Below are 22,303 nucleotides of genomic sequence, written 5' to 3' on the forward strand. Positions count from 1 at the left end.
GTAAATACACTAGTATGTCATTTATATTAAGGAGCAAACATGCTTGACCAGCTAATAAAAATTTTACAAAGAATTATTGGCAACAAAATAAAAAACAGTGTATTTATCAATAACATACATTTTGGTTTTAGATTATAAAAGGAAAAAACAGAAGCAATATTTATTTAAAGCAAGTTTATAAGAAAGTTTGGAAAAGAAAAAAGATCTGTGGATGGCATTTGTGAACCTTGAAAATATTTTTGATAAGTACAAAGAAAGGTAGTAAATTGAGTTTTGAGAAATTTTTGGTATTTATGGTATAGAATGATTGGTAACAGATCATGTATGAAATAATGTATTGAAATGTCATAATAACAATCAAAATAAAAGATAAAAATAAAAAAATAAAAGGGAAAATAATATTAAAGTTTAGGTTATTGTGTATAAGATTTCATTTCTCAATCCTTTGGTTTATTCTACAAGCTTATAACTTGCCCTAATACTTATCTACCTTTCAAGTTATAAGAGAATGGAGAAGATGACAAAGATAGGAAATAGTTATTACATTTGATATCACTATTTAGATTTAACATTTTTACAAGCATCTCTTCTGAAGTCATAACTTTTTTTAATTAAACAATCTTAAAAAATCAAGTCTATGTGTAAATACAGCCAAGAAGCATGTTTACAAGAACAAATCAAAATATATAAGCCAGTCTAGGATAAATTACAGGTTTTGGTTTACTATTAGCATTGATCTTATTACCAGTTTAAATGGAGGCTTACTTTGAGAAATCACTACCCAATAATGATATTTATATATATATATATATATATATATATATATATATATATATATATATATATATATATATATATATATATATAATTATATATATATACACACATAATATACATACATAATATATATATATATATATATATATATATATATATATATATATATATATATATATATATATATATATATGTATATTTGTATATATATGTATATATATATGTATATATATATATATATATATATATATATATATATATATATATATATATATATATATATATATATATATATATATATATATATATATATATACATATATATACATATATATATATATATATAAAAGAAACTTTATTTAAAAAGTCTTTTCAATCTTTATCATTTGATTAAAGTTATATCATTTAATAGAAAACGCATTTCTTAGTACATATGGTGTTAAAGGACTTAACGAGTACTAAACTTACATCATTAATTAGTTCAACATAAAAAACAATTAAAAACTCTGAAAAAAATCCAGTTTATTTAAATGTGTACTGTGAACTTTTGAAAAAAGAAAAAACTAAAGTAAATTTCTTTTTCTAAATCATATTTTATATATTATATATATTTAAACGATAATTTTTTTCCATAACGGTTGCATTTGTTTAACTTTTACCGAGTACATATGTTGTTTTTTTCGGGTTCGGAACTACCACAGTGTTAGGTCGGCTAATTAGCAATTTACCCACAGATCAAAAGAATGTCCAAGTTCCCAATTTTTGGCAGTCTGTACATGCGTCGATTAAAGATTTTAGCTTAGACAGGCGGTCTTTTAACAAAAAAAGTCATTATGGCTATTTCTAAAACTAATGCTTGGGGCTTGACAATAAGACAAATTGCGTCTTCTTCTTCTTGCAGCGGCCATCTGTATAATAGAAATAGTGGTTGTATTTATATTTTTATACGGCAAAAAATGGAGAGAAAAAAAAAAAAAAATGCTCATATATTGACTGATATTTAGAGTTTAGTGCAGTGTTGATAGTACTGAATATCTGCCTAAAAAATATTTATCATTTTCTAATTTTTATGTTTAAAATTAACAAAATTATCGTTCCTATAATATTCTAGTTGTTTTTCAAAAATATCAGAATTAAAGTCTAAATTTTCAATTAGATGACCGAAAGTATGGAATAAAATATTTACAAATAAACTTAAAACAATAAAAACGTTTTAAGAATTTAAGACAAAATTGAGGCTGAGAATAAACGATATACTGCGAAGCTATTTCTGAGTTTGTGTTATTTAAACTTATAACTATTAAATCATTTATGAAAAGTATATTTCAATGTATATTCGATTTTACAAGCAATAGTTAAGGTTTTTAAGTTTATGTACTTAGTTGCTTTTTAATTTTTTTATTTTTTTATTTTTTATTTTGCGTTAATACATAAATGTATGATTTTTCAATTATAAATGAAAAGTATTTCAATGTATAATCAGTTTGACAAGAATACGTTTAAATCAATAGCGCTTACTTTTATTTGAATAATATATAATAGTTTTTATTTTTTTAACACTGTATGCTAAGTTTTCTTTCATTTGTTTTCAGTTTACAAACTTTCTTATTCTACGCCTTTTCAAGATGTAATTGATAAGGTGACCATACGTACGCGTTTGGCGCGTACAGTAAGCGTTTATATATTAAAAAAAAGAAACTAAAATTCTTTCAAGAAAAATTTAAAAGACTTTTAATAAATGAATTTTCTAAAAAATGGTTATAAAAAAATGAAAAAAATTCCAATAAACTTAACTATAAAACGCGAAACTAAATGAATTACCATTAGAAAAGAAAAAAAATTACTTCGAAAGATTTTTAATTACAACAAAGAAAATGCGCTCGTTTTGCGCAAATTTTGTTTGCCTCGCAATGTCTTTTTCCCCTAATAATTGTTAATAACGCTTTGCGATTTATTTTAATATGAAGTTCATAAAAATAAGTGTTCATAAAAAAGAAATTTAAGGTTTTTACAACTATTTTTCATCAAATTCAAAAAATTAATAGAAAGAAGAGAAGGTTAAACATGTTTAATGATAATTTAAAGAAAATGTTTCCTTTCTTAACGCAGATCAAAGATGAGCTCCTCAAATGTACTGTTTGTCAAAGCCTATTTGACATTAGTAGTCGTGGACGGTCTGCAATTGAAGATCATTGCAAATCTATCAGATACAAAATGGCATTGGATGCTTCTATATCGTCAAACAAAATCACAAAGTTGATGAAGAGTCAGAGCTTTGGTTAAAATGAAAAAATATTAGCCATTCAAGAAGGAATAATTGTATTCCACACAATCAAACACAACCACAACTTTAGAAGTGCTGATTGTACATCAAAACTAAGGAAATTTTATAATCCAAGATTTGCTTGTGCGCGTACAAACATGATGCAATAATTGATGATGCAATAATTGTAAACCTGTTCAAGAAATATTGTTACTAACTCAGAAAATGCTTTATTAAAAGTATCATATGTGTTAATTATTTTTGATGCATCAAACCACAAGGACATTAAAATGGATCCATTTTTGGCTCGTTATTTTGATGTTAAAGAAGAAGTGCAAATTCAGCTGATTAACATGGATTGTGTAAATGAAGAAGCATCAGATATTTTATCAGAAGTTATCTTTAAATGCATTAGAGCAAACAATATTTCTTCAAAAATTTTGGCTATTTCTGCAGACAACACCAATACCGATTTTGGAGATTTAAAACGAAACGGTAATAACATAATATTCGGTAATAACAATAATATTCACAAAAAGTTAATCGTTAAGCTAAGCCGTGAAACCATTGGTATCGGTTGCAATGCTCATATTTTATCAATGCAATAAACACTGCATCTGGTTGTTTATCTATTGATGTGGAGATAATTATTTCTCAAGTTTATTTTTTTTTTTACCGTTTTACTGTTCGAGTTTCTAGTTTAGAAAATTTCTCCAATGAGGCCGGTGTGGAATATCAAAAACCAATTTCTGAAAGAAGTAGACATTTTTTTCAGTGTCTATCTAGAGTATATAGATGATTGGACGCGTCACTTTATTCAGGTTGAAGTTTTTAAACGGTTTTTACTTAACTGTAAATTTGAATGGATTAAAATTATTGAAACTTTAACTTTTTTTAAAAAATCAATAGAAATCACATTCGATGACAATCAATTGTTCGACGAAATTCGGAGAACTAATTTATGTTGCACAAAGGAAAAGTTTTCTTCTTGGAACTCACAGTCTCTTAAATGTGACAAGCGATGGGTTGAAACTTTTTCTTATTTTGAAAATAACCACGTTCCTTATAACAATTTGTTAAAATTGGTGGAAGTCGCTTTATGTTTGCCCGGTACAAACACTTCCGTAGAGCGATTGTTTTCGATTGCCAATGGTATTTGGACGGAAGGTAAATCCCAACTTACAATAAAACTCTGGCAGCTATTTTGTTTACTAAATTTAATTCAAGAAAATATAGCTGCTCAGAATTTCCAGGAAAAGTTGAAAAAGATGATATGTTGCTGAAAACAATTCATTCTTATGAAAAATATTTGTGATTTAAAAATGCAAATGTTGTTTAATATTTTTTCCATAATTTGGTTTATTCACATGCTATTTTAAAATAAATAAACGAGTTTTTAATAAAACCCATTTAAACCAAGCCTGTAGGCTGGGCGGGAGCGAGGAGGGGGGGCATGTGCTCCCCTGCGCTTTGTCCTGTTTGGCCACTAAAAAAATTAAATTAAACATTTATTTTATTTTTGGCGCCTCTTGAAAAGGTAATTGAGAACTTGAAAGTTGTAATTAAGAAACGTAAGATTTAGTTGAGAGGATGAAAGCTGTAAGTAAGAAACGTAAGATGTAATTTAGAAGATGAAAGTTGTAAATAAGAAATTGTAAGTTGTAATTGAAAAAATGTATAAAAAATACAAAGTTCTTCGTATTTTGAATTTTGTAGTCCTAATTTACTTTGTAATTTAAGGCTGGAGATATTAATATAATATCAAAAAAATATAAAAAGTTTTGAAAAAGGCATTTGAGGTTTAGGCGGTAACTAGAAAAATACTATTGGGTGTCTATTAAAACTTTCTTTTATTTTTGTTTGTGAAAAATTTAATTGAGATTTCAGATGATTAACAAATAAAACACAAATAATTTATTCACATAAAAATTTAAGATTTAAATTTAAACAACGTCATTAAAAATCATTGCAATATTCAGTTAAACACCAACTTGGACGTCTTTCATATTTAAAATCATTGCGTAGTGCGTGGTCGTATGTTGTACAGCGCGTGTACAATCACCTCCCGTTATTGTATTTTTTGCCGCAGTAACAATTCTATATAAATACTGAATTCGTTGTTCCATAATCCCAGCACCGAATACATTTTTAACGTTTATTTTTATTTTGGATCAGATAGCTTCCACTGGGTTTAACATTGGGCTTTAGGGTCCTAATCGCAACAATTGAGCCGGTAAATTTTCAAACACCCTTTCCAAACGAGCGTGACATGGACCATTGTCTGTTACGACGACCAAATCCTCTAAACGATTCCCGGATGTAACCAACCGGTTAAACAAAGCCAACATCCACTCGTTACAAGAATCTGTTTTAAATGATCCTCTGCGAGTTTCCATCATGACTACATTTGTTGTTGATATAACTGCAATCAAATGTATGTTTGCACCTTTTGAAGAAGGTATTTTCATTATTGCTCTTTTCCCCTGTTTGGCACGTCCTTGCGCTTTTCTTCAAAAAAGATTAAAGTTTGTCTCATTCAACCAAACTATCTGATGACCATTTGTGATGTGTTCGTTAATGTTCCTAACATACTCAGCTCTTTTTTGTTTGTTTTCATTACTATTCATTGTAGTAGGTTCCTTGAACACTTTTGTAAATAAAATTAGTCTGTCTTCGAGGTAACTGGCAATTGTGGTTGTGCTGATACTAATATTAAATTGTCTTAATATCCTTGTTTTAATGGCCACCTATATCAACTGACAGTCACTTTCAATCCATGTTAGTGTTTCTTCGATTTGATCATCGGTTAATTTTTTCGGTTTAAAACCACCTCTTCTAATAAAATTTAAATTTCCACTGCGAACCCAATTGTATGCTGACTTATATTTGACACCTAAAGTTTGCGTCAGAGTCACCCAATCGTCGTTTCGCTCAGCACATTAAATTACTCTTCTTCTATCATTCGATGAAGATAAAACATAATGTTTTCTTTCAACTTGTTCAGTTGTACGTATTTCATGTCTACAAATTGGACAAGGTGGTTCTGATTGTTCCAGAAGTGGTTGTAAACAAATTTGGTGAAATACTTGCACGGATTCAATTTAATAACATACTTTCTATTCATAGTGTATTGACAAATAACACAATCTTTCAATTCCATTAAACGACAAAATTACAATATTTTTCACAATCTATATTATATAGAATCTATATCACAATCTATGTTACATTTTAGTGAAATTTGCCATAAATACTCCACAAAAATTTCAGAGAACAACATTATTGTTCCAAAATACTTGTTGAAATTGATCTAATAATCGCATTTATTAATAATTATTCGTAGCTATTAATTGAACTACTAATCGTAGACCATTAAGCATTGTAGTCCTAATCTATTTAATTAAAAAAAAACCACTCAACAATTAAAAAAATAAACCAAAAACGAATCCATAAGGAGGGGGAGGGGCACTGGGGGCAATCGCCCACTTAGATATTTTGAAAATCATGGGGGGGGGGGGGAGTTAGATTTAGGACTTTTCTAGGTCTGAATCCTCAGGAGCGGATCCAGACCAAGAATTCTGGATCCACTCCTGGCTGTTTCAGACAATTAGTGGCAGCCACCAAAAGCGGCTTACAAATGAATAGCCACAATTAACATGTCGGAAAGTTATTGGCTTGTCATTTATAGCGGCTGCCACTAATAATCCACTAAGTAACCGATGAGCAAAACTTCTATGAACCGCTAAAAAATGCCTTCTAGTAAATAGAGTCAAAGCGACATATCTTCTAGTGATGGCTCAGCTGATGATGAAGAAGACGATTGGTATCAAAACTAATTAACTAGACGCTTTAATCTCTAAAAATAGAGATGAGAAAACTGGTCGTGAAAATCAAACTTTAGATTTGAACATGATTTCAAAAAATTTAAGAAAATTTAAAGTTAACCTTCACGCGTGGATATGCAGTAATTTCTAAGTCGCAACACTTATCAAAATCACTGCATTGAGAATGTAAAAGTTATAATTTTATAACTCGTCGTTGTCGTTTTAAGAAAAACATTCTTTCAAAAACTATTATAAAAAAGGCATGATATGAAAAGTTTTTGTATAGTTCTGCATGATTTTTTTTTGTATAAAAATGTTTATAATTTTGAGGTAAGAAATTCATTCATTAAAATCTATTCTTTTCTTATTCTATTATGGTATTCTTTTCTTTCTGTAACGAATGATGTATATATATATATATTAGGGTGTCCCAAAAAAAAATTTTTTTGTGCGCCATCAAAAACTTGGCTCTTATATGTGAAAAGACGAAGTATATAAAAAATATAGATCTGAGACAAGTGTAAAAGCTTGGCGTAAAACTTAAAATGTTCGAAAAATGTCAATTTTTGTCATTTTTTAAGTTTTTATTATTTTAAATGTACCTGCGATGAAAAAAAGGATGAAATTTATTTTAAAGTAGCATTTTTTAACTATTATATTTTAAAGTAGTCATTTTTTACTTACATTTAGTAGTGTATTTCAGTTTTTTTCTTGATTATTGGTATTTTATTGCTCACCGCTATTTTTTACTTATTAACTTTTGATTAGTTTAATATGCATGTGATTTAAAATGGTTTCAACATTTTTTGTTTCATAATTAGTGCGGCCGGGGCGCAGTGGTTAGGGCGCTTGTTTAAAAGTTATACTTTATATACTTATATTAAATATTATATAAAGTTATATACTTTTTTATAATAATAGCTTGTTATTACATAATGTGATTTGAAGAATAAAAACATGTTAAGGAATGTGATGAAGATAGAGAATTAAAATCAGAGAATAAACCTCAAACAAACCTTTTAAGTGAACATTTAAAAAGCTATGAAATTGATTTCAACCATGGACAGAATAATAGTATAAAAAATAATGAAAATTATCAAATAGACTTATCATAAACTGAAAGCATATAGGATTAATGGCAATGTTTTAAAATGGGTTGAGTAATTTTTGATTAGTAGAAAACAGCGAACTGTTTTAGTTGAACACTCTAGCGACTGGACCGATGTTCTAAGCGAAGTTCCTCAAGAGTCTGTACTTGGTCTAGCGTTATTTATCATTTATATAAACGACTTAACGAATAAGTTAAAATCAGTTTATAAAATCTATGCTGACGACACTAAACTGTTACAAGTAATAAGACCTGAGTTTCACGATGCTGATCGCCTGATCCTCCAAAACGATTTAAACTTTCTCATAGAATAGTCAAAGGAATGGCTAATGGAGTTAAATGCTCCAAAATGTAAAGTTATGCACCTTGGTTATGGAAATAGTAATCATGAATATCTAATGAATGATGGAAATACATCACTTACTCTTGAGGCAACGGATGTTGAGAGAGACCTGGGTATCTTTATATCTAATGATCTAAAATGGAATCAACACATACAGGTTGCAACACGTAAAGCGAATATGATACTTGGCCTATTAAAAAAAAACATTTAGATCAAAAGATATGAAGCTTTGGAGTAAATTATACACTACGTATGTTAGGCCACACCTGGAATTCGCTATTCCGGTCTGGTGTCCTTACTTAAAAGGTGACATTAAAGAAATTGAAAAAATACAGCACAAAGCAACAAAAGTACCTCATGATTTAACAGAATTTTCTTATGCTGAAAGGTGTCGGCGGCTCAATTTTATTACTTTGAAAACTCGCAGGAGACGTGGCGACTTAATCCAACAGTTTAAGCTAGAAAACGGTTTTGAGAGTATCAATTGGCATAATCCACCAATTCGCAGATTAACTTGTCGTCTGCATGCAAAAAGGATGCGTCAGTTAACGCATTTAAGAATAGAATTGACATGTATTTTTTTCTACAGCTCCATATAGTACATCTTTTACAGAAGATGAGGTGCACATTTATTAATTAATTCGTGCTTTAGCAGCTACAAATATTGGCTTTTTAGATACTATTTGTCATAGATGTAAACTTTAATTAAATAAAAGCAATCTTTTTTCTCTTTTTCTCAATTTTGATATCAACTTACTTGCTATGAAATAACAATTGTTTTATTTACTTAAATTTATATTTAACAAACCATAAATATTTGTATAACTTGTTAGTTTTGTTTGTTTGTTTTTTAACTATTTGTCATTTTATCTAAAAGGACTTATTTAAATATATTACTATTACTATTGCTATTACTATTAAATACACTTTTAAAAATGGGTCGTACGCACGGTCGTTTAGATATTAGGAAAAAGCGTTAGGTTTAGGTACGCATACTTAGTAAAAAATTTAGAGCTTTTAAAATGTGTTCTGTCACGGAGAAAACTGTCCGCTGAAGTAAACTGTCCGAGCGGACATTTTACTCCGGAGTAGAATGTCCTAGCTTGGAGTAAGTTGTCCGACCTAGAAAATAGTGTAATTTTATGAATTGCGGCTGAGTTTGTACCATCATTTTAAAAATTAATTTTAAAAATGGATGAACAGAATAATGCTGAAGAAAGAATGCTTGCTGATGTTAGTAACTATATATCTACATCTGTTTATCGCTATAACTGCACACCGAATGAAAAGCGGGCTATTCGACGAAGAGCAAGCAGGTATAGATTATAAACATACACAGATTATATCATTTTGTATCTATGTTACTAGTAACATAGTTACAATATGATATATATTTTTATACAAAGTTAAGAAAGTTACAAATATAGTCATTATGAGAAATTATTTGTAGCATTTGTAACACTGTAAAGTAGATTACAAATATAGTCGACATGACAAATAGAATATATGATAATTTTATATTCTATTTGTCAAATAGAATATATAATTATCATATATTCTATTTGACATATCGACTATATTTGTTATTATATTATATGTCAGTGTTACAGATCACTAAAGTACATAATATAATATATGTTAGTGATCTATTTTGCAGTGTACGTATAACATTTTCTAATATATGATGGCATTATTGCTACCATTTTACATTACATGTTTTGTTATGTATTATAGTATGTATGTCCCTAGTATACTAGCAATCAACAAAGTATGTCCACTGAATATTTGTTTTAGGTATACCTAGGTTTCACACAAGTATATACCTAGTATACATACAGTATTTTTAAACTAAACAGTAGATTCTTTTTACACCAAGTAAATACTTTGCTCCCATTTACTAATACTTACAAGAATATTCAAAAAAGTTATAGCACAAAAAGTTTATTTATGTATTATTGGAAGCAGTTCCAATAATACATAAATAATTATTTATACTTTACAGGTTTAGGATGGAGGATGATAAACTGCATCACAAGGCAAAGAATGACATATGGTTGGAAGTGATTTTTAGCAATGAGCAAAGAAAACAAATTGTTAATTTTTGTCATAGCGAACCTACTGCTGGTCACCTTGGTAGAACACAAACTTTTTACAAGGTGTCAGAATGTTTTTACTGGCCAGGAATTTTCAAAGATGTAGATTATGCTGTATGTATATTGCATCATTGTTATCAATATTAATATGGCATTTATATATATATATATATATATATATATATATATATATATATATATATATATATATATATATATATATATATATATGTATATATATATATATATATATATATTTATATATATATATATTTATATATATATATATATATATATATATATATATATATAATATATATATATATATATTCATATATATTATATAATACCATGTTATGTTTTAAAATATAAAGAAAATTTTAATAACTGAATGATAGAAGATTTGAAACAAGTTCTCAAAATTTTAAGTTGTTCAAAATGTTAATCTATTTTACAAATAATAACACTTTTATAGAATATAAGTATAATTACTACCTGATACATATTTTAGTATTGCTATCATATCTGTAACCAATGTGTATCTTTTATAATATTTTTAAATAATGCGATAATGTATAATATATACATATATTATATATTGTATTATGTGAAATTTTTTAAAAGTATGTTCTTAAATAGTTCTAACTTTAAGTCCTGTGACATCAGAATATTAATATATACCATATGCTAGAATTTGTAATTTGCAAGTTACACATAACATAGTTTAAAAGCTGTGAACAGTGTCAGCACACAAATATGCGAAAATTCGAAAAAACTAGTCCAGAGCTACATCCTATTAAAGTACAGTCACCATGGTTTCATATTGGAATTGATTTAGTAGGACCATTCCTGAAACATCTGATAAAAATAAATATATTCTTACTATCTCTGATTATGGCACAAAGTGGGTAGCAGCATTTCCTCTAAAATCAAAATTTGCAAGCGGCGTTGCAATAGAATTGTATTTGGTTAATTTAAATATTATTATCTGATAGCATTTAAAAAATTTTTTTGAAGATATAAGAATTTTTTAAATATTTCAGTTGTTCATGCAAATGGGTATACCAAAAGTTGTTACCTCTGACCAAGGCACAGAGTTTTACAACCAAATAAACCAATGGTTTGTTAAAATATGATCGTAGAACATTACTGTAACAGTTTGATTTTTCTCAAGGTTTTTTCTTAGAGTTTTGATATGTAAAATGTTCTTTTTTCTTTCATTATAAATATATTTTGAAGTTTTACAATAATTGTTTATACCTTAGATCAAATCTGCTGCAAAAAGCTAAACAAAACATTGAAACAGCTCATGAAAAGCAGAAAAAAAATTATAACAAGAAGCATGCAAATCCATTTGTTTATGCCATTGGGTCCAAAGTCCTTATCAAGGATTTTACGCAGAAAAAAAGGAAAGAAGGCAAACTAGATTTCAGATGGCTTGGACCTATCTTTATCATGGAATACTCATTTGTTTATTTGGATTTATTACTTTTTATTTTTTTATTTATGATTGGAGTTTGAAGAAGTTTTTTGTTATAAGGTTTGAAAGACTTGTAGTAAAACACATCGCTCGAGCGGTCCGAAGTAAATAATCCGCAAAAAAGTAGGACAGTTTACTTCAACGTAGGACAGTTTGCTCCGGAGTAAATTGTCCTAGACGGACGGATAGGACAAACTAGGTCGTTCTACTCCGGAGTAAAATGTCCTATCGGACAACTTACTCCGCGGACAGTTTTCTCCGTGACAGTTCATTAGCCAAATTCATTAGACGCTGTCCGCACGCTTATATTGACGATGCACAGTGGGCCAGTAGGTGGACAAAATGGGAAAAATTTTAGTTGTCTAATCTTGAAAACCTATTTAATTTTAGTATCTACATATACTAGGAGAAATCTATTGATAATTTATTTATATTAAATCCCTTAGTTACCAGGACTCTAAGCATTTGAATATTGAGATAAAAGAAAAAATAAAAAAAATTATAAATAAGTAATTAATGGTGACATCAACGTTGTGTTATATTTCAATTACATCTACGTTTTAGAAACAAAAAATTAGTACATGTTATTCTAGAGTATTTAGAGATAAGAAAAACCAATGTGTGAAATAAATTTGTCATAGCATGTTATCTCAGTTATACTTTGAAAATCACAGATTAAAAAAAAAAATTTCTTAAGAAACTTATTTTTTGCCGCACAATAACTAATAATTACCACAATTTGCCATGTGTTGTCTTATATTTATTTGAGCTATATGATGCTTCAATCGAGTTTTAATTGATTGCTCGTCCCCTTAAATCCCCGTTCAGATTTTATGTATGTTTTAACTTGGTTGCTATGGTACTAAATTTTGCATAGCAACAACTCATTTTTACATTAACGTTGTTTTAACAGTATTTTACTTGCGCTAAATACACAATATTGGGGGTATGTATTAAATTGAGATTCAGAATTCTTATGAGGTTAACTTTTTTTGGTTACTATGGATACCTTACTTTGCATAACATAGTATCAACATATTTTCGGTAGTTGTTAGTAATTTAATTACTAACACTGACAGTAATTTAATTACTTTTAATTTTAATTACTAACACTTGTAGTAACTTAATTACTAACAAGTATTAGTAGTCCAGGCGGCATATATATTATAACATTTTACTTTTAAATACAAAATACTTGTTACAATAATTATTTAGATATGGTTTTGTTAAACTTAGACATTCATAATTTTCTCCAAAAAAACAATCTTAGTATTTCAAAACAAAATATTACTGAAGATATATTAAAATTTATTCAGCCAAAATTTGCTGATTTTAAAGACGTTGATTTTAGACATGCTGTTCAACGATTTGTTTACTTGTATAAAAAAAAGTGGAAATCTGCAAACTATACTGTGAAAAATTTTGAAAAGAAGTTTGTGAACTGGCTTAATGAATATTTAATTGTCAGAAAAAAAGACAATGAACCAACTGCAAATAGACGTGGTCGAAAACTAGTTGCATTTGATAATAGTTCTAATAAAACTAAAAAACGGCGTGTATCTTGTTTAATTGAATCTCATTCATCCAATGAATTATTTTTTGCTGCTAATAAAAAATTTAGATATGAATCTGTTGTTATTGCTGCCAAGAATGTTTTAAATATATCAAATACAGATAAAGCAACTAAATATTCAGCAGACGAAGCACTGGCTTTAATAATTGATGCAAGTCTGACAAAAGCTTCCTATCAATTGATTAGAAGCGGAGCCTTGGAGAAAGAATATAACATCTACCCCGCTTACAATGATGTCAGAGATGCAAAATTGAAATGTTATCCTGCAAACATAACAGTGGAGGACTATTCAGCTTCAGTTCCTTTAAAAGATTTAATGATTCATACTTTGCAAAGAATCTGTGCAGTTCAGGAACCTGTGCTAAGGCACTTGATATTGAACGACAAAGCAATAAAAACAATGACACTAACGTGTAAGGCTGGTTTTGATGATGCTACTGGCCAAAGCATTTATAAACAAGTTTTATCAGAACCCGACATTAACAGAGATTTAAAGCGTGAAGAATCATTATTTATTACTTGTCTTGTCCCATTGGATTTGACTGGATTTAATAACAGCAACGAAAAGGTGCCTATTTGGAGAAATCAAAAGTCGTCCTCCACAGCCTATTGTAGACCCATAAGATTTGCATACAAAAAGGAATCCAAGGAATCTGTGATTGAAGAAGATCAGTACATTAAAAGTGAGATAGAAAGCTTGGGTATGATTTTATTAGAGGTTTGCGGATCTTCTATTGAAGTGAATTGTATTATTGAACTTACAATGATTGATGGGAAGGTTCAAACAATATTGTCTGAAAAAAATAACTCATACCAATGCTGTTCAGTGTGTGGTGTCTCTCCAAAAAATATGAATAGTCTTGATATCCTTAATATAGATTATACTAACAGAGAGTTCAAATATGGTCTTTCCAGTCTTCATGCATGGATTCAATTTTTTGAGATGTTATTGCACATTGCATATAAAAAAGAAACAAGAAAGTGGCAAGCAAGATCTAAAGAACACAAAGAAAAAGCATCTGTAGCTAAACAAAAGATTCAGACTGATTTTATGAACAAAATGGGACTTGTTGTTGATTTCCCTAAAAGTGGTGGTTCTGGAACAAGTAATGATGGCAATACCTCAAGGCGTGCTTTTGCAGCATATGAACAAACAGCTGAAATTCTGGGTATTGACCAAAACCTTATATTCAGATTTTACATTATCTTGGTAACGCTCTCTTCAGGATATGAAATAGACTGCTTAAAGTTCAAGGATTATTGTTTTGACACTTTTAGACTATATGTGTCCCTTTATCCATGGTATTACATGGCTCAATCAGTTCACAAAGTATTGATACATGGACATGACATAATTAAAAGCCTTACATTACCCATCGGACTTATGTCAGAGGAAGCTCAAGAGGCTAGAAATAAAGACTTTAAATCTTATCGCGAAAATTTCAGCCGAAAAACATCCAGAAAAGCAACAAATACTGATCTTATCAATAGACTCCTAGTTTCCAGTGATCCTGTTATTTCATCATTGCGTAAATCAACATCACACCAAGCAAATCATAAAGCATTTCATTCAGATGTTTTACAATTACTTAAACAATCTTCAAACGATATTATTGTTTTATAATTTTTTGATGTAATTTAAAATTGATAACGTTTTCTTGCACTATTTTTTGCTTTTATTATTCCTAAAACATTATTTACCTAAATACTCAATTTTTATTCAATATAGGTGGGTCAAAAATCCGATAAGATATTCAAATATCAATTTACCACTTTGTAACTAAGGAAAGTATCCGGTAACTAAGCAATATAAGTATCCATAACAACTAAATTTAAAAAATTATCACTTTTGTAAGAAGTGTGATCTCATATTGGTACTCATGCCAAATTTAGTGAATATAGCACTTATAAAATATCTGCAGATAACAAAAGTAGGTTGTTGCTAAGCAAAATAAAGGTATCCATAGCAACGAAATAAAAAAATATTACCTTCATAAAAAGCGCAGACATCATATTAGTACTCATACTAATTTTAGTGAATATAGCTCTAATATTAAATTAGTTATGAATTTTGTCCAGTAAAAGTGCATTCTGGCCCACTGTGCGATGTAGGGAAAAAAATAAAAATGGTAGCTTTTCAGTTTGATAAAGTATCAACAAGTGTTCCACATCTTAATATTTATACTTTTTCTGACTAAATTTTTAAAACGCTTTAATTGTATTGTGCTTCTGCTTTATGCTTTATAAAAATTATAAATCAAAAGATTCGAATGGTCTGCTCAAATACTACCGTTTACCAAGATCAGAAATTGTACAAAAAACCTATATGAAGTTGTTTAAAACAAGTTTATAAAAAGAGAGATTTAATACAAACAATTTGCCAGAAATACATAGAATTTGCCAGACATTATTATTTCAGTTAAATAATAAGAAAAAAGATGCAAAAAAAAAACTGACTAGCTAAAATAAAACTTGAATCAATCATAAAAACAAAGTGATATGAAGAAACAAAAATAAAATTCAACAGAGAGAAAATTATTGTTATAAAAATTATAAAAGGAACCCTTTATATATACAAATTCAAAAATAAAATTTTCAAAATGTTAAAATTGCTTTTATCTCGAAAAAATTATAATGGCAAAAAACTTTAAGTTTTTTATAAATTTTCTTAATGATTTTAAAATAACAAAACCAGATTGTCAAATTTGACTTTTAACATAACAAAATTAGATTGCAAAACTTGATTTTAAGATAATTTCAGTTTTTCATTTTCTTTTAATCATATATTGAAGTTACTACTTCTTCAACAATTACTAATAAGGTATTAATTTGTTTAATTTAAAAATGTTTGATGTATTGCATCTGTACACTCAATCTGTAGCTGGCATTGAACATAAAATTTTCTACTTGTTTTTCATGGCCCAACATAATTAACACAATCTTGAGTTTTCTAGTCTAACGAACTTCTTGATAGATCTAATTTATCAGGGCTACAACCATATTTATTGTTGATTAGGCTAATAAAGTATAGGTATTTTTCAACTTTTGCTTTAGAAAGTTTTCAAATAATTTACCTTTTTGAATATTTCCTAAATGGTTTAGGCCTGGTGTAAAAAAAAATTCTAAAAAACATTCCAATATAACATAACTTTATAAATTTTCCAAAAAAACCAAGTAAATTAGTCAAGCAGCTGTAACTTTATGTTTTCTGCAATCATGCTACTTTTTTGTATTTTGTTCTATGCTTATGTAATGATATCATTATAAAATATCATTGTGGAGCCATGCGGTTACTAAGGTCAATATTTACAATACTAGTATAAAAAAGTTATCTATTAATGAGAAATATGCTATGCCTTTTAAACCATCATATTTTCTTTGTACATCAGTTTTCAGTCTTATTTTGAATGATATTAGCGACAATTTTGGTTTTATTTTTAAAAGTGTTAGAAGAAGTTTCTTTAAGTATTATTATAATTTGAATCTTCCGTGAGTTTATTAATATAGAAGTCAATATTTTTAATTTTAGTGTTAACTATGTGATGTATAATTGGATCAAATGATGAGGTATTAAAACAAATATAATCTGATAAAACAAAGGCAGTTCTTTGTGAGCATTTATAACATAAATGTTGACAGACAAATGATTCGCTTTCAAATTTCAATTTCATTTGTACAAAATAAAATTAAAATAATACGTTACAACTAAATAGCCATTTCTTAAAAGTGTTATTTCAATTTTTAAACAATGATACATCTGTTTAAAAATAGTTCAGTTCTGGATATGCTGATATAGCAATTGTCATCTTTTTTATTTAGGACTCAGTTAATTTTAAAAAATGATTACACTTTGTAACTGTTCTGTGCAAGAAAAAGTCTAAATCTTTTCTTTTTATAGTTTTCATTGTATTTAGTATTTTATCATTATTGTGTTTTAAAAAACACAAAAGTGAAAGTAAGTAAACACATAAGTGAAAGTAAACCCAGTGCACAACCTACTAGAACTAACAGGACAACTTCAATGTTCTATTTCAGGAATAAATCAATCAAAAAGTAAAACAACTGATCTCAAATAGTCGATATATAATTTTTTATTCATAGATTTAATGCATGTAACATTTAACCAGGTAACTATTTTATTTTGCAACTTTGTAGCATTTTTTGTTTTTTCAGGAAGACGCAGTTCCTTTGCTTTTTATGGTCACAATATCTGTAAACGATATCTTCACTAATTTTCTTATCGTAAAATATCTTGTTTGATGACCATTCAGCTGCAATTTTCGGTACTTTAAGAGATACTTCATTAAAAATACATGTTTGCTATTTAATAACAATATTCAATAGCCACTTAGGCTTCCTTTTTTTCTTTTAGCTTTAAAAAACGTAAATACATTTGCATTTTCTTTTGCAATTCCTCGAAAGTATCTTTTTAATCATTTAGGTTTTTAATCATGATGAATTAAGAACTAATAGCTGCAGCGACAGTATTGTTTAGTTGATTTTTTTTAATAACAAACCATCTTTGCTTTTTTCCCTACATCGAATTAATTTCGAGACCAGGCCTCTGAAATGAATATAGCTAGTGACTACTTTTTAAAATGGTTCAAAACTACGGAGTAAATTTTAGATGACAACCATTTAATTGCAGTTTTTGGCGTGCTGTTATAAACTTTTTTTTTTTAAATCAATGTGCAAGCGTCATATTTTTAATATTAAGTAAATAAAATAACTTTAAAAACAAATTAAGGTGCATATAGTTGTATTTCTGTGAAAACTATTTTGCTGTAGCAGAGCGACTTGTTTATTTTTTTGAAATAAATTTTTAGAATTTCTTACTGTACGAAAATTTTTTCAACTGCTTTAATGTTTTTCACTTTATAGTTAATTAATTTTTGGTTCTTACTTAAATTTAATTTCGGTAGAAAAATATATTTTTATCGTTTGAGTAGTTAAGTGCTAAGATTTTTTTCTTACACCTTTGTTCTGGTGCATTTTTAACGATTATGTTATAAAAATAAAATTATTTACTAATATTAAATTTGCTATTTAAAAAGTAATGTTTTTTTTACTTTACTTTGCATGTATTTGGAAATTTGCATTTGCTAAAAGAAACATACACGCATATATCATATATGTGTGTATGTATGCAACATAGAAATGCATGCAAGGATATGTATATATATATATATATATATATATATATATATATATATATATATATATATATATATATATATATATATATATATATGTATATATGTATATATATATATATATATATATATATATATATATATACATACATATATATACATATTTATATTAATAAATACAATCCATATAATAATACTAGCAATAATAATAGTAATAATACTTTTGATAAATATTAAATCTAAATATTAAACAATAAATAATAATGATATGAATAATAGTAAAACAATGTTATAATAATATTTATATTACATAAAATAACACCAAAAGTAATAATAATAATAACCCACAATGAGCCCAATATTTTACAAACAGTATATCTCCAAAAAAAAGGCATAAAGACTGGTTTTAGTAATAGATATAGTGATTTAAAGTGAATTTCATGATTTTATGCATTGGTTTATGATTTATTGCTTAATTAAACTTAATTAAACAATGATTTAGGATATATAATTTAAGGTTACTAAAAGATGAAAGATAATAACAAGAATTTTTTTATAGCGGTAAAGAAGTAACAAATTGAGAGAGGTAGGGTAACTTAGTTAGGTAAATAGACAATTTAAAAGATGAACAAGAGCACGCAATTTGATAATTTTGGATAGAAAGTAAAGGATATTAGAATTAGAATGATATTATTGAAAGTATATTATTTTAAATGTCTTGCTTTTAAATATTCTTAAAAAATATATATATTATATATATATATATATATATATATATATATATATATATATATATATATATATATATATATATATATATGAGATTAAAGTATTAGACAAAAAAAAAATACAGAGAAGCAAAATACTACAAAATTTATAAAAATTACCAAATACATTTTTTTTTTGTTGGTTGCATTATTTGTTGTACTATAATTGATATTTAATATAAATAACTACTATTATTATCAACACTATCTAGCAGTAGCAGGTTATGAATTTTTGTGACCCAAGGTTATTTTTTTGGAGGTCAATTTTATGTGCCGGGTCTATAGCCCCACTTACTCCAGTACTGTATACTATATCAGTATATAATATCATGCTAACAGATAATACTTTTTTCCCCCGAACCCACCCCTGTTTATTAGTTATATTTATCTTGGCCTTATTGTCAAATATTTTAAAGAATTGGTCAGTATATAATTCGTTTTCTTGATTTGATAAGTAATTCCCTAATAGTCGTAAACTTATTGCTTGTTTGATTTTTATATTCTTTTATATTATAGTAGATTCTTCAATTTTAGTGTTGTCAATCTTACACCAGTTATTGACAATCCTGGGGAAAGAACTTTGAAATTGAAAACTTTGTTATTTTGAACATTTAAAATTTTCTATTTCGTAGCACTTAAAAAATAGGCAAGGGATCGTCCATAAAGTATGTACGCTCGGAGAAGAAGTGCAAGAGGGTCAGCAAATGACAAATATGAGTTAGGGGGGCAGTAGGTCAATAATAAAAGCATGGAGACACTAAATTTAAAAAAATATCATAAAATGTTGGGCTAGTAGGCTAAGTGAAGGGAGGTATAGGATACCCCAAGGCATAATTTTAAAGCATCAAAAACAAACAGGATTAAAAGTTTTTTGTTAATACAATATTTTTCCGTATTTCACCTTTTTTTCACAGGTAGTTTAAAAGGGCATGAAAAAAGACATGAAGATAAGTTAAACTCATCATTTGTATAATATTAATAGTTAAATTAAAGAGCTAAAAATATTTGATATTATAGTTTTAATATATTACAATATACACTATTAAAATCTCTAAATTTAAAGTAAACATGTTTGAATCTGTACATTAGCTCAAAAGCCAGGTTGCTTGATGGTGGAGCTTTGCGTCCCATGGGAGGGAAATAAATTTATATAAAATTTTTAATTATATTTTCAATGACAACAACAACAAAATCATCGATAAATTTTATTTATCTCTCAGTATTACATAATTTAAAAAGTTGTATTATACTGATTGAACTTTTGATTTAATTATCAATTGAATTTCTGAAATTCATTAATACAATCAATCTTTACATTATTAGCATATATCATTTATACATACAATGTACCTACTTTATACAATCATATTTCATTAAATAGTTTTTAAATCTTAAAGTTTTTAAACTTTAAAAATATGTAAAATCAAGTTACAGCTTTTGTCATGTAAGAACATAATACTGTGCTTTTAATGATCAAATTGTTTTCTTGAAGTGTTTTATAAAATCATTTTAAAAAATTGTTTTGGCTTGATTCATCTAGAGAAAAAAATTTAAACAAAATAATAAATTTAAATCAAGGAAATTTAGGAATGAACTTTCTTCACAATTTTCATTAAATGTCAAATTACGTAAAAAAAAATTATTACTAAAAAAGGGCACCTTTTAGACAATGAAAACTAAAAAAAGTCTACTTTGGAAATCTTAATGAAAGAAGAAGAGAAAATAGTACTAACAAAATTAGCTATAAAATTAACACTCCCTTTAATGCCATAAAGTTAAAATAGATAAAATTAAGTAAATTCAAAAAAATAAGAATCTTGAACAATATATGTTATAATATATGTTATAAAAACACAAACTAACATAAGTATAAAATCTAAATGTAATAAGTATAAAAAAAAATGTCTAACTGTACATTACCAGCTACTAATGCAATTTGGTATCTAAATTAGTAAAACTGAACTATATTTAAGTGTTTTTTACAAGACTATAATTATCATAAAAGTTGTTCCAATACTTCCAATATTATAGGGTTGAAATATTGTTCCACTATTTCCAATATAATAGGGTTGAAATATTGGAACAACTAATATGATGACAATTATAATCATCTAAAAAACAGTAAATATAAAAAATAAATGTATTTTAGATTTAGTATATGTACAAAAACCAAGTAACATTTTAACTTGATTAATTTTTAGTTTAATATAATTAACTTAATGCAAGCTATGTTTTTTAATGTGTTTCTAAAAAATGCTTGTCTCGTTTGCTCTTTTTAATTCCTAAAATATAATAAAACTTTACAAAGCTTATGCTTATGTAAACTGCTTATGCAACATTACATGTTGCTCTCTCTCAGGGTTCATGGCACTCAGGGAAAACCAGGGAAAAGTTTTTAAAATTTAGAAAATCAGGGAATACCTGGAAAAGTCAGGGAATTTTTCTTAAAAAATCTTTAATATCAGGGAAAACTCAGGGAATATTTTTTATTTTAATATTTAGATTGAAGTTACTTTGCAGTATCCAGTTTTTGAATCTTTTTTAATATTGAAAGTTGCTCACTACAGTGGTTTTATAACATTTATAATATATAGTAGCTATATGTCTAGATAAATGGATTACTGTAGTAACTATATGTTTTGGGAACAAGGATTCAGTTGTGAAAGTAATATATCCTTCAAAATAAACAGGGAAAAATATATACTTTCCACCGCACAAACTCAGGGAATAAATACTTAAAAATATAGAAAAATCATGGAATTATCAGGGAAAACTCAGGGAAAATGGATTTTTAAAACTGCCATGAACCCTGTCTCTCTCTCTTTATATATATATATATATATATATATATATATATATATATATATATATATATATATATATATATATATATATATATATATATATATATATATATATATA

The sequence above is a fragment of the Hydra vulgaris genome, chromosome 11 (assembly GCF_038396675.1).
Source record: "Hydra vulgaris chromosome 11, alternate assembly HydraT2T_AEP".
In the NCBI taxonomy this organism is placed as follows: Eukaryota; Metazoa; Cnidaria; class Hydrozoa; order Anthoathecata; family Hydridae; genus Hydra; species Hydra vulgaris.